This window comes from Halichoeres trimaculatus, unplaced genomic scaffold, assembly GCF_033239565.1.
Source record: "Halichoeres trimaculatus isolate MK-OKI-2021-1 unplaced genomic scaffold, fHalTri1.1 fHalTri1_scaffold_16, whole genome shotgun sequence".
Classification (NCBI taxonomy): Eukaryota; Metazoa; Chordata; class Actinopteri; order Labriformes; family Labridae; genus Halichoeres; species Halichoeres trimaculatus.
Genome location: NW_027437194.1, coordinates 863,347 through 884,500, shown reverse-complemented (window position 1 = coordinate 884,500; position 21,154 = coordinate 863,347). Strand labels below are relative to the sequence as shown.

Sequence of the window (21,154 nt, the reverse complement as noted above, 5' to 3'; positions counted from 1 at the left end):
AGCTGATTTTTACATTGTAATGTCCCTTTACTTATTTTTTTAATTGGAATAAAAGTCCTGGTTGAGTCAAATTACTCTTTTGAGGATTTAATGTAATTTTGGTGCAGAAAAAAAACTTGTCTTTATTCATTTATTATTTTTAGCACAAATACAAGCCAGATTAAAAGCTGAAATTAGTGAAATTAGTTTCTGGCAAAAATCAACTTTTGGCACAACACTGGCAGTCATAGGGGGCGCCAGCGCGGCTATTTTTTATGTATAAAGGATTTCCAGACTTAAACTCAGTTATGTCACAAAAGAATCCAACAAAACATGACAAAAACCTAAAAAAGGCTCTATTTTCCTGCTCTCAGCTTGGCCCTGAAGGCAGCATGATGACAACATCAACGCCGCTCCGACAGTACGCTAAATAACAGGTATCGTCAAAAAGCCGAAGCCTTCAGGAGCCCAGGGCTGAAAGAGAAGAAGAAAGGAGGAGGAGAAACGCCAAAAAGTCAAAGGTATGTACGTAACGTTATTTAGAAGTTTTACTCCCAGTTATGCTAGCTTGTTAGCAGTTGACGGCGCAAGTCCTAACTTCTAATAAAGCCAACGTCAGTGATTTTCACAACTTTTTAATCAGGTAAACAAACATTTTTATACCTGTAGATAAAATAACCAGATATCGAAATACAGTTAAATATGTGCAAAGAGACTGCCCCCTGCAGGTCGAAACCTACAGCTTCTTCTTTTTTCTCCCAGCTGATCTGTGTTTGAAGTATTTGGTGCAAGAAATCTTCAAATGATTTTCCTCTCAGTGTCTCAGTCACACTAGATATTTCTTAAGTCCTGGTTTAAAAACAGTTTTGGACTCGTAGTGTCTGATGGGAGATCGTTCCACATCAGGACGTTGTCTTGTACAGTGATGTCTTGTACATCACTACTCAGGCTTCATTTACAACCAGAGGAAGGTCATTAGTGAAAATTAAAAAGAGTAAAGGTCCCAAACAGCTGCCTTGTGGTACACCACATTGTACTTTTTCCACATTAGAAACACTGATTATTTCCTGTTGGACAAATAACCCAAACCAATCAAACTTTATAAAACACTTTTTCCTGCATAATAGTGGCAACACAAAACAAAATAAACAAAATAGTAATAATAATAATAATCATAAGTGACCTGATAAAACTGAGGAAATGCTTTCTGGAGACCTTAACGAGGAAACACTGAAGGTAAGATAAAATGTTAAACTCAAAAAAAGAAAGTAAAACAACCAAATTAATGAAAAAAAAAAAAATATTGAAAGACAAAAGAAAACAGTGTAAAACTAAAACTTCAAGATACAGAATAAAAAACTGAAAGTAGCAGTGCACTAAATAAGAAGATAAATAATGAATTTAAAATAGAAAAAAAGATAAACATGTATTAAACTAAAGGTTAAGATAATACACCTTTAAGAAGAAGATCCAAACTTTTTTAGATAAATAAGTAAAAGTAAAAATTAGTTAAAAGCTACACTAAAAAGGTAAGTTTTAAGTTTGCTTTAAAAAGATGTGCATAACAAACAAACTAATAAATGAATAAATAAATAAATAAATAAAAATAAAAAATAAATAGATTAAATAAAAAATATAAAAGGAAAATAAAATAAATGAATAAAAATAAAAAATTAAAACTTAAAAAAGGAAAATAAAATAAATAAATAAATATAAAATCAAAAGATGTGCATCAAAGACAAAAAATAATAATTTAATGATTGAAATAATTGTGGCTAAAAATATTGTTTACAGGTCAAAAATAGTCTGAATATTGAAGAAAATCCTGATCCTGCCATAAAACCATCCTGACATGTTTCCCCCACAGCGCCCCCTAATGGAGAACATTTTCCTTGGTCAGAAGCAGAGTTTGCAGGAAACTGACACAGATCATCAGAGAGTGGTGAGGTTTGACCTCACTCAGTGACAAAAAAATCACGATTAATAAAAAACCTTCTCTGAAAAAATAAAGATCTGTGTTCCCCTAAAGAGTCCGCGTTTACCTGGACAGGTGTTTAAAATATAAGAATAAATAAAGTGCACTTATTGGTGATATATTCCAACTCTGTTTCCTCTTTTAGGCATGGACTCAGTCGTATTTTTGTAAATAAAAAAGTCCCACAGTCGGATTATCAGCACTATTCTGTCTGAACAACGTCAAACCCCAAATCCTATCTCGATTATCTCACTTCAGTTTTTCATTTCAGGAGCAGGAACGGTCCCCGTGGTGTTGCTTCTATTCATCCTCAGTGTGACAGTCTATTTCAATAATCTACATGTGTTTGGCCAAAAGGCAGAGACGGGCTGAGCCCAGCATATCTAAAGGTGCAGTGTAATCCTGTAATATGCAGAGTGCTGAGGAAAACTCATTCTCCCCTCACGCCCGTCGGGGTCTTAAGCTCCCCTGATGCAGCTGATAGGGATCGGCTGTTATCTGCACAACACAGGACGACGTAACACACCCGCTCTGCACACACACTCACACACACACACACACGTGCATAAGAGCAGAAACCAACCCAGTGACCAGTCAGTGTGTGCACATTTGCACCCAGCTGCTTCATGCAAAAGGAATATTCACACACACACACACACACACACACACACACACAAACAAATCAGCAGCATCCGTTTACCTCTTTGTGCTCCCTCTTACCTCTGATTCTCCAATTTAAATCCCATCAAACGACAGCTGTAACCGCAAATTTACATCATCCTCCTCATCCTGAGTCATTATGAAACACAGAAATAATCAGACGTTGATTTTATGTGTGTGTGTGAATGAACGCAGGAGGCGAGGAGGCACAAGGAGACAAAACCAGGGGAGGTTCGGCTGAATAAGAGGAAAGGAAACAAGGAGATATTAGAAGGGGATGAAAGAAAAAGGAAAGAAGGAAAGTGAACAAAAAGAGATGATAGAAAAGGAGACAAGAGAGGAACAGGAAGTGAAGCTTATATCTTTTGTTTCTCATTTTTATTTATTTATTTTTTTAAACATTCTTTAATTTTATATTTTCTATACTCTATATTTTAAATTTTTCTATATAATATTTTCAGAGCCAATCAGTTTAAAACGCCTTCAGTTCTCAGACACAGCAACACCACTACCCCATTGGTACGATAATATTACATTCCAAGTCAAAAAGCCATATGAGAGGAGTGTATGGTGGCCATGAAGTGCCAAACCCATGCACCAAAACATTCCCTGATGTAGCACTTCAGTTTTAAATCAATGGGAGACGCCTGTCTTTTCTGTTTTCTTTCATTGTCAGGCTCCTGTAGTTGTTGGGTTTTTGTCTTTTCTCGTTGTGTTTTCTATTTCATGGTCAAGGTTTTGCACTTCAGGGCCACCGTAGAAGAAGGACAATAATTACAGGAAAATTACAGAATGACAGCAACAAACGAGAAAGTGTATGATGGAGACATTTCAGTCAGAATATATTGAATAGATTAATTTAATAAGTATAAGATAGACAAAAAATATGTTCAGGGCTATTTAACCATAAGATTCTGAAAGTCTTCTCCTCAGCTCATAGGGAACATCTGGCCTAGCACCGATTCTCCTTTTTTGAAATACTCTTTAATTTTATATTTTTTATATTCTATATTTCCACTTTTCTATATTCTATATTCTATTTGACAGACCATATGGCTTGCAATCCTATTATTATTTAGTCAATTAAGCCATTTGACAGGATTGTATGGTGGCCATGAAGTGCACAACTTCAGTTTTAAATCAAAAAGTGGACGCCTGCCTGCTTCCTCCATTTTCTTCTTGTTGTCAAGCTTCTTTGGTTGTTGTGTTTTTATCTTTTATTGCTGTGTTTTCTTTCTTGTGGTCGAGGTTTTGCACTTCAGGGCCACCGTAGAAGGAGGACAATAATTACAACAAACAAGAAAGTGTATGGTGGAGACACAACAATCAGAATATATAAAATAGATTAATTAGATAAGTATAAGATAGAAAAAAGTATGTACAGGGCTATGTAACCACAAGATTCTGAAAGCCTTCTCCTCAGCTCATAGGGGACATCTGGCCTAGCACCGATTAGCATCGACATGTTACAGGCTGCTTAAAACCAATTTTATGTGTAAAAACAATGTGGCTGTTAAATCTAGGATCCCTGGACACACATGGGAAGAAAAAAAGTAAAAACACCTCTGAAAACATCCAACAAATGATCCATTGGAAGTGAAAAAGGCTCCAAATACAAAGAGAACTAAAAAAGTAACAAAGGGAAACACTTTTCCTTTTCCTTTTTAATGAAGACGTGAAAGTTTAAACAGTCGAGGAGCGAAGAGGACGCAGGACGAAGATGGTCGCAGAGAGAAAGTGGGAGAAAAAGAAAAAGGAAGTGGGAGAAACAAAAAAGGGAGGGTGGAGGTCAGAGACGGTGCAATCTAAGAACCAATCAGCTGCCGTCTGACGATGATGTATTTCTCTGGAAACTGGAAAATGTATCTGGTATTATTGGAAGTGATGAACGACCTGCAGGGGAGACTTTATATGACCCGATGAGCGGCTCAGGAAACACTTCCAGAGGAATCAGAGAAACGCAGTAAACAGTCGTTTCTCTGGTGCGTTACATCCCAGAGAGAAGCACTGTGCATCTGTTCAGGAGAGTCTCAGTTTCACTGTAAATGTGACGTCTTACCTCAGCGCCATGAAACAGAAAATGAGCTATTTTTGTTCAGAATTAATACCCAAGCTTTTTGAGTCTTAAAAACATTTCTGTAGTTTTAAATGTTGAAACTTCTTGGGTTGAAACACCTGGGACAGCTCCCCCTCGTTCCGACAGGTTCCTGGTTTTTATGCAGAATCGTAAACAGAGCTTACAGCCGAGGGGAAGACGAGGCCGAGGAGAGCCTGAGGATTTATCCAGAGGAGGAATCAGGGGACCTGGATGTTGGTTTAGTCTGGCTCCTCGTGTTTGTGTTGTCTGCTGTGATTGCTGTTGTTTACTCAGGCTCAGATCTTTGTTTTATCTGCTGCTGAAACCGTCTGAATCATCCGTCGAGCACCTCTCAGGACGCCTCGCCGTGCAGCTCTCTGACTCGACACCCAATCAAAGCTTCATATTTTATTCCTGAGGCTGTTTGTGTGAATATTCCTGAGCCGTGTTTCCTGGATGTAACACGCTGATCCTCGTATGGCACATACGGGCTGTGCTGTTCATTCCTGGCGCGGCAGATCCCTCGCTGTTGATTGTGTCCGGTGTTGACTCTGGAGGAGCGCCTCGTGTTGATTCGGTTGTGTACATCTGCTGTCAGGGCCCCCAGTGGTGGCCTGCTAAACGGGAAGAGCCTGCCTGGCAGAGCAGGGTTGTTTGTCTGCTTCCAAACATATTGATCTCCTGCAGAAGGGAAAACATTAGCGATAGCGTCTGCAGCGGCCGGGGCTGGAGGTGGGTAAATAGCTTTGTCAGGTCTGCCCAGCCTCCTCTGCCTTGTAGGAAATGAATAGCAGGTGTATTTGCTGAGCGTTTGCAGGAGGGGATCTCCTGCCAGGCTGACGGGGCAGGCAGAACGATGGGATGTCACGGCGGCAGACCCCACCCGGCTCTGCCAGTAATGTGTGTATTTATAGCGTAGGATTGTTTGAGGCCTGTCTTTGTACCCCTCCAACCACCTCCTGAAATGAGCATCAGACGATTTTCTGCTTCTTGAAACAACCTGTGATCCACATTTCATGTTCATATAAAGTCAATTAATCCACTGTAGTTTTATACCTCCACACAGATTAACCGCTAATGACATGGGTACCATAAAACAAACACAACGCTAATGCTGGATAGAAAAAGGAAATAAAGTAGAAATAAACATTTTTCTACCTCAAATCCACCAAATGATGGGAAAATGAGTAAAACACCTTCAGTTATCAAACACAGCAACGCCATGACCCCATTGATACAAGTGTATTACTTTCTAAGTCAAATAACCATTTGACAGGAGTGTATGGTGGCCATGAAGTGCCAAATCCATGTACCAAAACATTCCCTGATGTAGCAATTAAATTTCAATTTCTTTTTGTTGTCAAGCTCCTTCAGTTGTTAGAGATGGATGGTTGTTGTAGATAGATTAATTAAATAAGTATAAGAGACAAAAATATGTACAGGGCTATTTTACCACAAGATTCTAAAGGTCTTTTCCTCAGCTCATAGGGAACATCTGGCCTAGCACCGATTCTCCTTTTTTGAAATATTCTTTAATTCTATATTTTTTATGTTCTATATTTCCACTTTTCTATATTCTATTTGACAGACTATGGCTTGTAATCCTATTATTATTTAGTCAATTAAGCCATTTGACAGGATTGTATGGTGGCCATGAAGTGCACAACTTCAGTTTTAAATCAAAAGGGGAAACCTGCCTACTTCCTCCATTTTTGTTTTGTTGTCAAGCTCCTTTAGTTGTTGTGTTTCTATCTTTTCTTGTTGTGTTTTCTTTCTTGTGGTCGAGGTTTTGCACTTCTGGGCCACCGTAGAAGGAGGACAATAATTACAGGAAAATTACAGAATGACAGCAACTAACAAGAAAGTGTATGGTGGAGACATTTCAATCAGAATATATTGAATAGATTCATTTAATAAATATAAGTTTGACAAAAATATGTACAGGGCTATTTAACTGATGGGAAAATGAGTCAAACAGATATTTAAAGGTACTTGCTTGAAGAAGAGAAAATAGACGCTACGGGTGAACCTTAAAACCACCAAAAACTACAAAGAAGAAAGTCAGAAAATAGCTTCAAATAAAAACATCACGTACACGAAAATAAAAGAAAAAAGACAACAGACCGAAAATAAATCAAACCTCGTGTCAGAAAAAAAAATCACGCTAATTCAGACATCTCTTTGTCAAAGAAAAAAAAACATGCTACAACTTTTCCTTAAACCACAATGTGTTAAAAACTAAAAGATGGTAACAGAGCATCTAAAAACAAGCTTAACTTTCTGGAGGTGTGAAATAAATTCTCAAGGGTACAAAGAAACAGACTTTGTTTTGTTGCCTTGAAGGAAATCAGAAAAAAAAGAAGAGAAGATTTAAACAGACCCAACTACTTTCTTAAAATCAAGAAAAAGAAATAGTCAGATATTTCATCAGACAGACTGAAACATGCTCTGAAACACAAGAACGCCCGAGTTCACCTTCAATTTGTGATAGAATAGCGCTCAGGGGTACCCAAAAACAAATATCCGTTAAAAAGAAAGAAGACAGACCCAATCAAATGAATTAACCCTAAAGGTAACCCTCAACAGACCACACCTCAAGGCACGTCTGGTCTTTAACCAGCCCAAACAGCACACATCACCCTGCTGTTCATCTCTCTTCACTGATTCCAGTAGCAGCTCCAATCAAATCCAAAACTCTTCTTCTGGCTTACAAAACATTGACAAGAACGTCTTCTGCCTACCTGGGGTCCCTCATCCAGGTCTACACTTCTCCTGGTCCTCTACGCTCTGTTTGTGAAAGACGCCTGGTGCTCCCAGCCCAGCGTGGCTCCAAATCTCTAGCCAGACTCTTCTCCTCTGTTGTTCCCAAATGATGAATGAATTACCTAACTATATGATCCACAGAGTCCCTTTCTACTTTAAGAGATGTCTGAAGACTCATCTGATCAGGGAACACTTAGACCCTTAATCTGAGTCTTCTCCTCTTTGTCCTCAGGGGGAGAAGGAGTCAGGAGGTCTAAGATTCAGTGCTAATGATTTTTTAGCACTACTACTGAATCAAACGTGCGTACGCCTAAAAAACGGGTGTACACTCCTTTCCACAGATTGGCATTTATCAATCTGAGCGTGGGCGTCAGGTACGCTCAAATCCCACGCCAGGTCTGAGTTCGTGTTCGCAAGTTTCATGTCAGAGGAGAGCGGAGTGCAGCGAGGGAAATCCGTATGTGAAGGATAATAATTAGATCATGTGAGCATAAAACATTTTCAGAAATAAAAACTGATGTTCTTAGATTAATATTTAGATCCTTGGATTAGATATGACACCAAGAATGTTTCTAACATTTCGCTCTTCTTCCGACGATCTATGAAATACTTTGCTATGACAGAGCAGAGCGAGCTGTCAGCTGATTTCTCCCCATAAAAAAAATATTTCATGTATTGATTTACTAAAAAATAAAAATATAAAAAGACGCTGTTATCAGTTTTTGATACACTCTCATGTCCATGATAAAGTCTCGGCTGAGCTCAAACACGTCTTTAAAAGAAAACTATCCACGTTTCTGGACCTGAACGGAAACATTTAATAATATTGTGGCCTCTGACAACATAGATTAATTAATCACCGTATAAACGAAGGACGTGTAGACTAAATGTTGAAAACTCTGCTGTATTTTAGTTTGTCATCCACGCTGCTGACAGCTGCACTGGTTTCCTTGTAGGTGAGTTTTTTCTGATTCGCTCTACTTTTGCGACTGCCAAACAACACAGCGTCATTTCTCTCTACCTCTGTTGCTATGGCGATTACCAGCATGGAGAAGTTCCTTTTTCCCATAATGCGTCCCTCAGTGTCGTAAACTCTTTGGGTTGGGCCAGCTGAACCTTGAATATTTAGGGGCGTGTTTATGTAAATTACAATTGTTTTCAGCCGCCTCTTTTATCAACAGCTGATCAGGCGTACGATCAATGAGGGCCACTGAGTCTTTTAAAATTTAAAGGTTCATCCTAACAGACTAGGCCGTGTAACAGAGTGAAAAAGGTGATAAAGGTACCTAACCTCAAAACGCACCAAAGCGTTCGCAGCAAACAAAGACTAAAGACAGTTTCTGATGATTTCTCCAACACAGGCTGAACCACATGAATCAAAGCCAGTCAGGAACAGGCTCAGAGAGTACACCTCAACAAACCACATCACAGGACAGAAACCAGCTCAACAGAAGCTGAGGGGTACCCCCCAAAAAAAGGCATACACTGCTACAACAAAGGAGGTGGAGACGCTAAGTATCTCCTCAAGGTTACTCCTCACAGACCCAAACCGCGTAAGAAAACCAGACAAAGATGAATAAAGGGGACCTTAAAACAGGCTGAAACGCTGCTGCAAACAAAGACGGTTAATAGATAAGGGCGGCTTGAAACAGACTCAGACATGTTCATGAAGAAAAACACAATAAATGTTATTTTTAAATGGCTCAAACCATTGTTTTTAAACTAGTATTAGATGATAGTGAGTTCTTTAACTGTAAAAAAAAATTGGAGGTACCTTAAAGCAGATCAAACCTTACTTTAAAAGTAAAGAAAAATGCTAAAAACAGACTCAACAGTTGGTGAGAAAAGAGATTTTTTAAAGGGTACCTTTACCTGAGCATGAGTTATAAATAATTGTACTACAGTGGGATTAGGTTTAAAAAAAAAAAAAAAACATAATTTCTGTTAAGAAATAATTGTTGGGGGACACTTTGGATCGATTTAAAACTTTCTGCTTTATTCTTTTCTTGTTTTGCCAATTTGGTATTAAATATTCAATTTCTAGGCCTGATTGAACAAAATAAATGACAAAATCCCCGTTTATTGTCTTTGCACATTGCTTTCCTTTAAACATCAGCACACACACACACACACGCGCGCTAACACGCTCACACACACGCATTAGGCAGCAGACAGAGCGAAGGAGTCCAGGATATGAATATTTAACAGTAGCCTCTTGCAGCGCTGAGCCTGCCAGTCATTGTCAAATAGGACTTAATCTTTTCAATTTCTGGGTGCAAATATTCACACTGGCCGCTGTTTGTTGCCCAGATTAATGAGGCTCTCTGCCCATAATCCTCTGCTGCTAATTCAAGTGGTCGCCGGTGCAGTTAGCCAGGGGAGGACGGGATGCTGAGAGCACATACAGAGCCCAGATTAGTTCCTCCCCCTTCCTCCTCCAGCCCTCCTCTCCCTCTGCTCAGACTCCTCGTCTTTCCCTGCTGAGTCCAGTCCGGCTCGGGTCCAGATCCTCCTGGTCTGCAGCTCTATGGAGGGGTCGTTCATGACGTGTATGAACAGGAAAATCCAACGGTTTGATCAGGATCTTGAAATGATTCCTGCTGCATTTGTTCTCATCTTATGACAGGGATTATGTGATTGTTTTGTTGTTCATGCAGCCCGTGCTAATCCAGCTGCTAATTCAGCTGCTAATCCAGCTGCTAAGGGTGCACGCTGGAGTCATTACTCAGCTGAAACCAGGAGGAGGAGCCACTTCTAAAAACTCATCATTCCCACAGAAAAACTGAGCTAAACTCAAAATAATTCTCTGTAACATTTTCTGACACCTTCTTTCACTAAAGTGTCTCTCTCAAGTGTTTAACTCAAGTTTTTAATATACATCTGTTTACTCTTTTACTGGATCAGGTCAGCTTCACTCAAACGAGTCAGTCGTCGACATAAAGAGAAGAAGAAGAAGAAGTCTGAAATAATCAAAATGTGCTTATTCAACCTGAGGTTAACTCGTCTGTTTTTAATGAAAAGTTGCTCCGACAAACGGCTCCATCAACGTCATAGTTTTAATCTGCTCATAAACTAATCTACGCCAAGTGAAAATAGACTGAGGTAAACATTTCATGAAGCATTGATGAAGACGTTGATTGAAACATTCGTGTAGAAAAAAGACACAAGAGCAGAATAGAGCACGAGCTAAAAGCTAACAGGGCTAATCTGTTTGTGCTAATGTTGTCAGTAGTTATTCTGCAGTGGTCTGTTCAAACTTGAGAGTCTATAGCGGGCTGCCGATAGCACTACATATGGAGGGCTACTAAACTACTGTACGAACTGACAGTTAGCTTGTTGTCATGTTAGCCCATGGATACATCGTAGCACAAGCCTGCTAGTAGCGCTGACGTGCGGTACAAACTTGTGTTTCCTTGTTGTCATATTTCAAACAACAGCGCTACGTGACTTCACTGATAAATAACTTAACTTGTGGTGCTGGTCAAAAGTCAGAAGGTGGCGCTGCAGTCACATTAAAACAGATCCATCCAGCAGCTTTAAATATATGACCTACTATCTCAGGGGTGGCTAACCAGTCAGAGACCAAGAGCCAGGAGACGTAAAGTTCCATCTATCTAGATAGCTATGAGCACATTAGCAATGTAGAGAAAAGAAACTGAAACTTAAGTATCAATCCCATCACCCAAGTATTGATCAATACTGATCACAACGTTGACATCAATATATCAATATTTTAGATTGACTTGCACATCACTACTCATAACAATACAATAATTTTTTTAACGAATGGCTCAAAAAGCGGCATGTGGCTAGCGAGCCGCAGGTTGGCCACCCCTGTACCATCTTACAAAATCAATGATTTAACCTCTTAATTATGACTCACTGAAACATAACTTAAATTAACTACTTCATACAAATGTTGGATTAACATATTTAATGTTTTATTTCATCATTTGTCATTTTTTTTACTTGTGTATGAATGAAAACCTCAAAACTTTTCCTTCGTTTTTGCTGTTTCATGATTTTTTTCCATACTTCGTGGTCACACTTACATTAAATTGACTTACTCATCATTATAATATACTTTATTATTACTTTGAGGTTGGTGTTTTTTTCATTCACACATGACTTAAGAATGTAGTAGTTTTTTTTTTTTTTCTCTTAATAATTAATAACCGTCCCATAATTTTAACTGACTTATGTTCACATTTATCTCTTTATTTGAAATTTCTGTCCATTGATTTTGACTTTTTTCCACCTTTAGCCTCAGAATTATAACGTTTTTACTCATCTTTTTGAGTAGATTGACTTCTTTCATTAATATGATGAACTTTTTCATAGTTTTATTTTTATATTTTTTAAGTTACTCCACCATAAATTCATATTTTCTCATGATGAACTCGTAATTTTTCAGATTTATCTTGTAATAATGATTTCAATGCTTCATTATAACGACTTTTCATCTCTAAATTTGGACTGACTGTGTTATAATTTTGACTTTCTGACTTGTATTTGTGGCTTCTCATCATATCGTCTCACTGTCATACCTGTGATGTTTCTGTCCCTTTAAGGCGGACCCTCCCTCTGTTTCCTGGATGAACCTGTCAGGTGTGCTCAGACGCTGTCCATCACTACGGCTCATCCTGTAACTGTCTCTCAGCTGCTGAAGCTGCTGAAGCTGCTGAAGCAGCCAGGGTGGCGCTGATAGCCAACTGACCCTCCTGATCTCTCGTCGAGGTGGCGAGAAGAGGTCAAAGGTCGGTGCCGTACACCACACTCCTCACTCCCACCACCTGGGAGGTGTGAAAGGCGTCTGTGCAGCTTTATTCCCTCTGAGTTTTCTTCCCTCTCGCTCCTCTCCTGGTTACTAACCAGAGCTCTTTAACTAAAAGCACCTTCACTCCATCGCTCGGTCCATTAGTGCTGCCAGATGGGGGAGGCCGGGTCCTGGCGGCTGTGTGTGACCCTCCTCTGATTAATAGAGTAGGTGAGGGCAAAGGTGCGCTGCACACCCCCATTCATTACCTCATTAGGATGGCCCACAGTGAAAGGTGATCTGCCTCATTATATCTCAATGACGGGGGCTGAACTCCACGCCGTGTGAGGCTTTTACTCTCTACCACCACCAGGTCCCTCCACCTGTCTTTTCACACCCAAACACAGAGTCGCAGCACTTTACTCAGCCGTCGCTGCCGTCAGCGACTTCCGACCTGATCCTGGTTAAGTAGAGCCGCCGTGGCTGGTATCCAGAGCTATTACACAGGACGGGGTGTTAAGTATGTGTGCATATGGTGTTTATTATCAGCTGTTTGCTGCTCGCAGGCTCTAAGGCGACTCTGTTTGTTTGTGTTTAGTCTTAATTCTGGATAATTGACACAATTATACCTGTCAGGTTGAACTTTCTGCCATGTTTGTTTTCCTCGGTGACGGTTTCTCCTTCTGCTCAGCTTCGATCAGGAAATATACACGTGCACACAGACATGTTTCCTGCTTTGGTTGTTTTTCTTCTTTGGTACATTTCAAAATAGAAATGCTGAAAAAGAAACTGTTTTGTTTTGATGTTACCAAACAAGAAGCATGTAAACCAAACTCTCCGTACAGGATGGAGCTGCACCTCAGGATCTGAGTGTGGACCAAACATTGAAAAGACATTTAAATCTAAAAAGTTTATATAAACATATGTCTACAAAAGATCTGAAATCAGGACGTCCCTTTAAAAAAAACTGTTTTTATTCTTGTTTGGATGATTTCGGACAGGAGTCAGTGGTGGCCTTGAAATTGATGAATATATACAAGCAAACCCTGTTCACAGAGACAGAAACATTTCAGTTTACCTGATACACACTGTCAGAAAAACATTTAAACATTCCCAAACATAAAGGATAAAATAATCTTTTATTTACAATGAGGGAATGTACAGAGCTACAGCAACAAAGAGAGTAGTGTACTTTTTTCTTTACTATAAAATCTATAAGATAGAATGGTATAATAAGTGTAACCTAGAAAAAAAACATGTTCAGAACTTTCAAACTTTAACAAAGACACCTGTGCAGAGAAATAAAAGTGTAAATAATTGGATTTAATTAAAAGTAGGAACAGACAAGTTGTGCAACATTTCAGTGCTGCTAGCATCTGAACCAAAACAGGAAGAAACATTCGAAACTTCAAGAAAAGACGTAAACTCACAAAAGTAGTGAGAGCGCCACCAGGGGAGTGGTCAGACCCTGTAATTACACACATTGCATGGCTGAAGCGTAAACAAAAAACAGTTTTTTTTAAGCATGAAAGCATGGTGCAACTTCTTTATACAAAAATAGGAAAAGAAGAAGTGCACTGTAAAAAAGTATCTGTAAATTTTACAGTATCATAACTGATTTATTCCAAAAAGGCCTTTCCCACTGAATGATTACAGACATTACGGTAAAATATGCAAAGGTTCCAAAAGCAGTTACAGTGTGGCCTGATGGTTTACACTGTAAAATTGAAGGTTGTGGCGTCTGTGATGTCATCCATTTGTTTTAAAGCAGCAATATATTTTCAAAGATGCCTCATTTAATTATCTTGATTTTGATTGGTCCATTAAGTAGGGGAAGAACGAGCATACTGTAAAAAGGTATCTGCAAATTCTACAGTATCGTTAATCATTTTTTCTGCTGTTAACAGCGTTATTCAAAAAAAGCCCTTTCCCTGTTAATAATATTACAGACATTACAGTAATAACAGTTACAGCATAGCCTTATGGTTTACACTGAATAATCTAAGGACATAGAGTCTGTGATGTCATCAATTTGTTTCTAAAGCAGAGTTTTGGAGCCTAACGTCAACAGATGACATTGAAAAAAGCTTGATACAATCCTTTGCCGCTAAAAGCTACTTTAAAAAAAGATCTTTCCCAGATGATATCACAGACATTTTGGTAAAATATGTAAAGGTAACAAAAATTGTTACAGTGTGACCTGATCGTTTACACTGTATAATCTAAAGATGTAGTCTCTGTGATGTCATCCATTTCTTTCCAAAGCAGAGTTTTGGAGCCTGACGTCAACAGATGTCATATTGAAAAAAGCTTGATTCAACCTACACCATAAAAAAAATTCTGTTGTTTTGACAAAAAAGAGTTACAGGAAAAATTTGGAGAAAATAAATTGATTTCCCACAATCTGTTGTTAGCAGCTACATTCAAAAAAGGCCTTTCACAGATAATATTACAGACATTACTGTAGAGTCTGTGATGTCATCCATTTGTTTCTAAAGCAGAGTTCTGGAGCCTAACATCAACAGATGTCATATTGAAAAAAGCTGATTCAACCTACTATGTAAAAAAAAAAATTTGTTTTTACAGAAAAAATGTTGCAGGAAAATTTCGGAAAATAAATTGATTTCCCACAATCTGTTGTTTCCCGCTACAATTAAAAAGGCCTTGTCCCATTTAATGATATTACAGACATTACGGTAAAATATTCCAAAGTTACAATAACAGTTACAGTGTGGCCTGATGGTTTCCACTGTTAAACTGAAAGTTTTAGAGTGTTTAAACTAAGGACATAGTCTGTGATGTCATCCATTTGTTACTTAGGCAGAGTTTTGAAGCCTAACGTCAACAGATGCCATATTGAAAAAGCTTGACACAACCTACACTGTAAAAAATCCTGTTGTTTTTACAGACAAAAAGTGGCAGCAGCAGTTGCAAGAGAAATTTTTTTGGGGAAAAAAAAAGATTTCTCACAAACTGCTGTTGACAGCAACATTCAAAAAAGGCATTTCTCAGATAATATTACGTACATTACAGTTGAGTCTGTGATGTCATCCATCTGTGTATAAAGCAGAGTTCTGGAGCCTAACATCAACAGATGCCATGTTGAAAAAGCTTGACTCAACCTACACTGCAAAAAAAAATCCTGCTGTTTGACAGAAAAAAAAGCGGTAGTGGCGGTAGCACGAGAAATTTTGGAAAAAATGCATTGATCTCCTACAATCTGCTGTTAACAGCTACATTCAAAAAAGACCTTTCCCAGATGATATTACAGACATTACGGTAAAGTCTGTGATGTCATACATCTGTCTCTAAAGCAGAGTTTTGGAGCCTAAGGTCAACAGCTGCCATAGTGAAAAAACTTGACTCAGTTTACACTGTAAAAAAAAGAAGTGATTCCTACAATCTGCTGTTAACAGCTACATTCCAAAAGAGCTTACCCATAATGCAACTTGTTTAAATAAAAAAAAAATAGTGAGTGTAAAATGATGTAAATGAATGACTGCACCTACATCCTGAGCCCAGTGTGTAGCTGTGAGGAAAACACATATCGCAGCGTTATCGCTTCATCGAAACTCATCGGGTAACTTTGCAGACCGTGTGTGGTCTCCGTTTTCTGTCACACTCTTTCCAGCCTGATTGTGACACCACTCGCGTGTTAGTCTTTAGTTTTTTAGGCGTATCTGGGCGCAGGAATCTTCTGGAACTGTGTTAACCAGCGTGAAGAGATGGAAATGATTTCAAGGTCGGACTGAGAGAAGCTAAAGGTTCCTCACTTTGTTCTGACACAGCTGAGCAGGGTGTGACACCGAAGCTCGGCGGTGGTGATGTGTTAATTTATTTCAGCAGCAACACAGAGATGGATTTAAAAATGTCCCAGATGACGCGTGTGTGTGTGTGCGTGTGTGTGTGTGTGTGTGGTGCTTATATGCATATAGGTGCATGCATGCTGGAGTGTAACGCAGGCCTTGAATATTTATATATTTGTGGGCTCAGGGTTGACTGGCTGCCTGCAGTGGGACGGAGGTGTTGTGGAGCCGAGCAGGAGGAGACAGGAGCAGGGGGGGAAGATGGAGGCGAAGGAGAGAGTCCCTCAGGCGTGTCCGGGCTCTGATGGCTCCCCTGACAACCTCCTCTGTAATGGTCTCCCTCTCTCCCTCTGAGTGCTGTGAAATTGCAGGCCGGGGCTCTACAGCTGAGGACTCGGAGGAGACAAACGGCCTTTTAATTCAGAGCGCGGAGAGGTGACGGGGAGGGAGGCCCTAAGGGAGGGCTACCAATCAGACATCCATCATACTAACCTCTCCCCTGGGACGGGCCCTGCCAAAGAGGGGCCCCGGAGGTGGTCTGGAGCGTGCGTGTGTGCGAGCGTGTGGGGTTGGGGGGTGACACCGCATGCGTGGAGTGGTGGCTGCAGAAGGAGGAGGAGGAGGAGGAGGAACTCAGGTGCCTGGGCTGTCACAGAGCAGAGAGGAGCAGAGTTTTTTTTTCCTCCTTTAAACAAATATTTCTCATCTCCTCCAAACACGTCAGTTATTTCACACACAAACCTTTCTTCCCCTCTCATCCCTCCCAGATCCTCCACGAGCTCGAGGAGCAAACCCCGGTTCAGGGTTTGTGGAAATGTTTGCTCCGTGTGCATAAAAAAGAAACTTGAAAGCCTGGAAAGGGAGAGGCAGCGTGTGCGGCGCGGCAGATATTTCCTGAAGGCCTCGTGGAGCTGCAGAGAAAGGGGCCCGATGCTCACTTCAGACATCAGTCCTTGAAACAGGAGTGTTGTGTTTGTTGAGTAAGCACACGTAAACAGTACACACTCCCATTATCCTCCAGATAAAAAGTTCATAAATACATTTTCAAGGCTCTTTTTTCTTTTTTTCCAGCACAAAAAATGATTTTCTTCTTTTGTGAGCCCTCCTCTGTTACCCTCACATGACTTGGAGGCTTTCTGATCTGTGTTTCAGGCGCTGGGATAATGACAATCCATCCTTCAGAGCGCCAACCTGTGAAGGCTTCTTTCAGACGTGGTGTGAAGAGGAGGAAGAGACGAGATTTTGCCACTCAGAGAAGAATGTGTTGGGACTTCAGATGAATTCGAGGCTGCAGGTATTTGAGTTGTGCTGCGGTGCTTGAAGAACTTAAAGGGTTGCTGATGTTTTCTTATTATTGTTAATGAAACATCTCAGAGGAGGCTCGAAAATCACAAAACTCATTTCATCTGACTCAAACTTTCTCTACCAAGGGGACGCTGTTACAGGTATGTTTTCAAAGATGACTCGATTGATTATCATCTTGATTAAAATTGGGGAAAGAAGTAGTGTACTGTAGAAATATAGCTGTAAATTTTACAGTATCATTACCCCAGCTATATTCTAAAAAAAGGCCTTTCCCAGTTCATGATATTACAAACATTACGGTAAAAACTGTTACAGTGTGGCCTCATGGTTCTATACACTGTTTGATCTAAGGTCGTCTCTGTGATGTCACCCATCTGTTTATAAAGCAAAGTATTGAAGCCTAGCGTCAGAAGATGCTAATCTGAAAAAGACTCAACCTACACTAAAAAAAAAACAAAAAAAACTGTTTTTACAAAAAAAAAACTGGCAGTAGTGGTTGCCAGAAAAATTTGGTAAAAAATAAATTGAAATATTACAGATCTGATGAAAATAATTTATTCATGTATTTATAGGATGTGATGTCTTAATCTAAATGAGTCTGAAACCATGAGATCAACCCTGTACTGAAAAAGGTAGCTGTCAATTTTACAATATCATTACAGACCATTTTTCCTACAATAATATTATAGACATTACGGTAAGACTCTGTAAAGATTACAAAAACAGTTACAGGGTGGCCTGATAGTTCTATACACTGTATAATCTAAGAACGTCATCTCTGTGATGTCACCCATTTGTTCCGAAAGCAGAGTTTTAGAGCCTAGTGTCAGCAGATGCTGTACTGAAAAAGACTCAACCTACACTGAAAAAAAAAATCTGTTTTCAAAAACTGGCAGTTGTGGTTGCCAGATAAATTTGGTTAAAAAATAAATTTAAATATTTTAGATCTGGTAAAAAAAAAAATATATTTATGAATGTATAGGATGTGATGTCCAATTAAGATTGAGTCTGTAACCATGAGATTGACCCTTTACTGATTACAATTTTTTTTCTACAATGATATTACAGACATAACGGTAAAATACTGTGAAGATTACAAGAACAGTTACAGTGTGATCTGATGTATGTGTTTCTATAAACTGTATAATCTAAGGACGTCGTCTCTGTGATGTCACCCATTTTTTTTCTCAAGCAGATTTTTGAAGCCTAGCATCAGCAGAAGCCATATTGAAAAAGACTCAACCTTCACTGAAAAAGAATCATTTTTTATACGCAAAAAAAAACCCGCAGTTGTGGTTACCGGAGAAATTTTGTAAAGAAAAGAAAGTGAAGTATCATAAATCTGATAAAAAATGATTTATTCAATTATGTATAGTATGTGATGTCTGATTTGGATTGAATCTGTTACCATGACATCGACCCTGTACTGAAAAAAAATTAGCTGTCAATTTTATGGTATCTACAGATAATTTTTCCTACAATGATATTACAGACAATACGGTAAAATACTGTGAAGATTTCAAAAACAGTAACAGTGTGGCCTGGTGGATTTGTGTTTGTGCTTCTATATACTGAATTATCTAAGGTCATCATCTCTGTGATGTCACCTATTTGTTTCTAAAGCACAGTTTTGAAGCCTGGTGTCAGAATGCTATTCTGAAAAAGACTCAACCTTCACTGAAAAAAAAATCCTGTTTGTACGAAAAAAAATTATTGGTGGTTGTGGTTGCCAGAGAATTTTTTTTTTAAAAAAAGAGTAAATTACAAAATTATAGAGTTGATAAAAAAAATAATATATTTGTGTATATATACCATGAGATCGACCCTGTACTGATTACAGATTATTTTTCAGCAATGCTATTACAGACATTACGGTAAAATACTGTGACTATTACAAAAACAGTTACAGTGTGGCCTGATGGTTTCGAGTACATGCTTCTATACACTCTTTAATCTAAGGATGTCATCTCTGTGATGTCATCCATTTGTTTCTAAAACAGAGTTTTGAAGCCTAGCGTCAGCAGATGCCTTATTGAAAAAGACTCAACTTATACTGAAAAAAAATCCTGTCTTTACGAAAGAAAAACTGGCAGTTGTGGTTGCCAGAAAATTTAGTTAGAAATAAATTGAAATATTAAAGATCTGCTAAAAAAAATAATACATTTATTAATGTATAGTATGTGATGTCTGATTACGATTGAGTCTGTAACCATGAGATCAACCCTGTACTGAAAAAAGGTAGCTGTTAATTTTACTTATCATTACAAATTATTTTTACTACAATGATATTACAGACATTACGGTAAAATACTGTGACGATTACAGAAACAGTAACAGTGTGGCCTGATGGTTAGGGTACATGCTTCTATACACTGTATAATTTAAAGGCGTCATCTCTGTGATGTCACCCATTTGTTTCTAATGCAGAGTTTTGAAGCCTAGTGTCAGCAGATGCCATATTTAAAAAGCCTGACTCAGCCTAACTTTGGTCAAATAGGATGAGGTAAAGAGCCTGAATTTTTTCTAAGTATAAACCTTAAGAGGTGGAAACTAGGCCTGTAGAAATTATTGTTGTTCTAGGATAAAACAAGATCCATCGACATGCTCTGTAGAAATTTGTAATTCATTTTTACATAAAATGTCCCCCTGAAAGATGCAACTCCATAGCTAATGGCTGATGTATGGTTAGCATATCAAGATACTAATGTTAGCTACTTATTTTTAGCTAGGCAGGCTGGCTCTAAGCGAAAGAAGTTGCAGTCTTTTTGTCCCTTATGTCTTTTTCTGTTGTTATTTAAAAAAATGACACAAAAAAACAAGTTGTTAGAATACATTCAAAACAAGAAAACAAACCGAATCTGAGATTAATAGTAAAGCTAAAAAAGATGATGTTTGTGCAAATCGAGAAACTAGCTTTCAAGACTCAAAGTATTTTTTAACCAGGTGGTAAACATGTTTATTAATCAGTCTGTTTGAATGGGTGTGTATGTGTTTTCTGGAGCCTCTGCAGCCAGCCCCTAGTGGACACTTGAGGAACTGCAGTTTGTGTTAAAGTTATTTTTTGGACTTTTATGCCTTTTATTAGCTAGAGAAAAAGGGAAAAGAGTTGTCTGCATATATGGTCAGTTGCAGGTTTAGAGTTTGCAAATATAAATGTAAAAAATCCAGCTGAAGAGGGACCTGTATCTATCATCACGCTGTGGTTCAGTACAGGAGAGCAGTGTCTGAGAACTTGAAGAGAAAAAGGTTAAAGGGAACAATTCAAAGCCTCAGTGTTCAGTCTTCTTTCTTCACAGAGCTACAGGCAGGTATCTGAGTCTTAGCAGCTGCAGGATCATGAACATCTACAAACGTATACACATCTCCAACACGTGAAAGAAGCACAATGAAAGCATCAAACAGACGTAACAGATATAAAGACCTTGACAGGAGAAATAAAATGTGTTTTATGTGAGTGAAAAATGGATGTAGCTCCTATAGGAGGCTCAAGTGTCACGCCGTGTTATGACGACGCCCGGCTTCAGGTCAGCGCCTGAATCCAGCAGAACATCAGCGCGTTGAATCCGTTTAACATGTAAATCCAGCACAATGGAGACGATGATGGTCTGTGTGCGGCGGGAAAGGCAGATCCTCATTGAAAGCAGAAAAAGCTGCTGCTGCTGTCCTTGGTGCTTCCTGCACGTCAGCACCACAGACAGCTCCCCCGTCTCTCCCTGCACAGGTGAGCGTCTCTGGGCCTCTGAGTGCACAGAGCAAACTGGGTTTTTTTATTTCTTATTCTTCTTACACAATGTGGTGTGGCTACATTCAGACGGGGTTTGCCTCACATGTTC

General features: G+C 39.0%; 1 long non-coding RNA gene across 2 annotated transcripts in view; it reads left to right on the top strand.

Annotated features, from left to right (window-relative positions):
- Window positions 1-18,620, top strand: part of LOC141805744 (uncharacterized) — a 61,478-nt gene extending 42,858 nt beyond the window's left edge. Inside the window, exons 4-7 of one of the 2 annotated variants that reach the window (XR_012599729.1) lie at window positions 12,026-12,211; window positions 16,784-16,996; window positions 17,169-17,310; window positions 18,517-18,620. This is a non-coding gene — a long non-coding RNA (uncharacterized LOC141805744). Of the gene's footprint in view, window positions 1-12,025; window positions 12,212-16,783; window positions 16,997-17,168; window positions 17,753-18,516 lie in introns of those variants that run through there. The other variant, XR_012599728.1, reaches the window with a different exon arrangement.
- Window positions 18,621-21,154: the final 2,534 nt, after the last annotated feature.